This window comes from Nycticebus coucang, chromosome 1 (assembly GCF_027406575.1).
Source record: "Nycticebus coucang isolate mNycCou1 chromosome 1, mNycCou1.pri, whole genome shotgun sequence".
NCBI lineage: Eukaryota > Metazoa > Chordata > Mammalia > Primates > Lorisidae > Nycticebus > Nycticebus coucang.
This window is the reverse complement of record NC_069780.1, coordinates 12954623-12957536: the sequence shown is the minus strand read 5'-3', so window position 1 is coordinate 12957536 and position 2914 is coordinate 12954623. Positions and strand designations below refer to the sequence as shown.

The 2914-nt window shown below is 45.7% G+C and overlaps 1 pseudogene; it reads left to right on the top strand.

The window, feature by feature from the left end:
* Positions 1–584: 584 nt before the first annotated feature.
* On the top strand, positions 585–1992 carry LOC128590030 (protein BTG3-like; annotated as a pseudogene).
* Positions 1993–2914: the final 922 nt, after the last annotated feature.

The following is a 2914-nucleotide window of genomic DNA, read 5'->3' as shown; positions in this document are numbered from 1 at the left end:
GGCTGTTTCCACATTTTGGCAATTATAAATTGAGCTGCGATAAAAAGTCTAGTACAAATGTCCTTATGATAAAAGGATATTTTTTTCTTCGGGATAGATGCTTAATATTAGGATTGCAGGATCAAATTAATCTTTAAAAGTAACCTTTAATTCTTATAAGATAATCTGTGTTTTTTAATATTTGCATTTTTATAATAGATGTTAAGATAACCTATATGAAGCCACCATAAAAACAGAAGTAGGAAGATTATTATTATTTTCATAAGCCCTTTCCAAAGTAAAAACTAGGTCTGAATATTAGAAGAAGGCCTACAATTATGGCCTGAGACTTCCCTGTCTTCCTTTGATCATAATCCTTGGCTACCTCAGAAAAGGAATTTCAGTTGTAAGACAGAGGACCAACCCCAACAGAGCCCTAAAGTGAGAATATCCCTTTGGCTACCAGGAAGTCACATTGTGAAACTGTCCCATCCCCGTCTCACCTAGCTCCCTAATGACGTCAAAAGGCCTCCTATAATGCTGGGTAATAGGTTACCACACCTTGTTCATATCAGAACAATGACCAGGAATAGCAATATCACCTTGCTTGTCTTCAGCAATTTATAAAGAACATGAAATAAGAAGTTCCCATGTCTTTCTTCTCTTCTAACTCTAAAAAATAATATTTACTGCATTTTTTTCCTACATGTACATTGGGGGAAGTTCAAATGCAACATGAAAATCATTTATAATAGCATTATTCAAACATATGCACTGCAGAGTGACAGTCTTCCAGCTTTCAATAGGCGTATAAACATTTTTAATAAAACTGATGTTATACTATACTTTTTAAGAATCTCAGCCAGGTCCTCCCCCTGTGGTGCGCGAGCCAGGCCCGCACGGCGTGGACCTTTTCCGGGATCATCGCCCCTCCCCTCTTCGGGGCCGCGAGCCTGCTGCACGCAGCCTCGGGGCCGCGCTCGCTCGTGCGCGCGCTCTCCGCCCGCCCGCATGCCAGCCAGTCCTCTGAGCGCGCGCTCGGCCGCCAGACGGCGCGGGAGCCGCGCAGCCTCGGGGCCGCGCTCGCTCGTGCGCGCGCTCTCCGCCCGCCCGCCCGCCTGCCAGCCAGTCCTCTGAGCGCGCGCTCCGCCGCCAGACGGCGCGGGAGCCGCGCGCGCTGGACCAAGAGAAAAACATGAAGAACGAAATTGCTGCTGTTGCCTTCTTTTTCACAAGGCTAGTTCGAAAGTTAAACTAGCCTTTCACAAGGCTAGTTTCGATAAGTTGAAAAAAGAGGCAGTTGAGAGGTTTGCTGAGAAATTGACTCTAATACTTTAAGAAAAATACAACAATCACTGGTATCCAGAAAAACCATCAAAAGGACAGGCTTACGATGCGTTCGTGTCAATACGTTTCAGAGAATTGATCCTGATGTCCTGAAAGCTTGTGAGAATCTCAGCCAGGTGCAGTGGCTCACACCTGTAATCCTAGCCCTCTGGGAGGCTGCATCTTGTACAGGGACCTGGGCTTGCCAAAGGAGCTGAGCCTCTGGGTAGACCTCTGTGAGGTGTGCTGTCGGTAGGGGGAGAAAAACAATGCAGTCATTATCGCCAGCTTTGAAAATGAGGATGAGAACAAGGACAAGATCTCCCAGTAAGTTACCTCTGATTATCATTCAGGATCTTCTTCCTCAGATGAAGAAACAAGTAAGCAAGTGGAAGTGAAACCCAATTCGGTGACTGCAACACCAAGCCCCGTGTACCAGATTTCAGAACTGATATTCCCACCTCTTCCAATGTGGCATCTGTTGCCCAGAAAAAAAGCCAGGAATGTACTAAGGGAATGGCCATCAGAACCACCACCCTCCTCGTGTTCCATTTGGTGATCCAAGTCAGGGAAGGAAGAATAAACCATACCGTCCAATTCCAGTGACATGGCTACCTCTTCCTGGAATGCACTGTGACCCGGAATCACTGGATTAATCCTCACATGTTTCTGCTCCCCCCCCCATAACCTTAATTGTCATTAATTGTCCTCATATCAAAATTGAGTACATAGGATTCATAGCAGAAAGAGGGAGGGAGGGAGGGAGTGGGGCCTTGGTGTGTGTCACACTTTATGGGGGCAAGACATGATTGCAAGAGGGACTTTACCTAACAATTGCAATCAGTGTAACCTGGCTTATTGTACCCTCAATGAATCCCCAACAATAAAAAAAATAAAAAATAAAAATCCTCACGTTAGCACCTCACTAGCTTCTTTTGATTTTGTTGGTGTCATGTTGAGAGAAGGGTAGAATAAACCTCACCATGCACTGAAAGTTAAAAGTTCATACTAATAGCAGTGAAGTTAGATGGACCAAACTAGCAAACTTATTTTTATAGAAGTTATAGAGAATAATCTTTCTTAAAAATATATATGCGGGTGGCGCCTGTGGCTCAGTCGGTGAGGCGCCGGCCCCATATACCCGAGGGTGGCGGGTTCAAACCCGGCCCCGGCCAAACTGCAACCAAGAAATGGCCGGGCGCTGTGGCGGGCACCTGTAGTCCCAGCTACTCGGGAGGCTGAGGCAAGAGAATCGCCCAGGAGTTGGAGGTTGCTGTGAGCTGTATGATGCCACGGCACTCTACTGAGGGCCATAAAGTGAGACTCTGTCTCTACAAAAAAAAAAAAAAATATATATATATATATATATGCACTTTAGATATATTGATATCGTTTGGGAAACTTTATCAAGGTTAGTCAAGTGCCTGAGTTTTTTTTTTTTTTTTTTTTTTTTGTAGAGACAGTCTCACTGTACCGTCCCCGGGTAGAGTGCCGTGGCGTCACACGGCTCACAGCAACCTCTTAACTCTTGGGCTTACGCGATTCTCTTGCCTCAGCCTCCTGAGCAGCTGGGACTACAGGCGCCCGCAACAATGCCCGGCTATTTTTT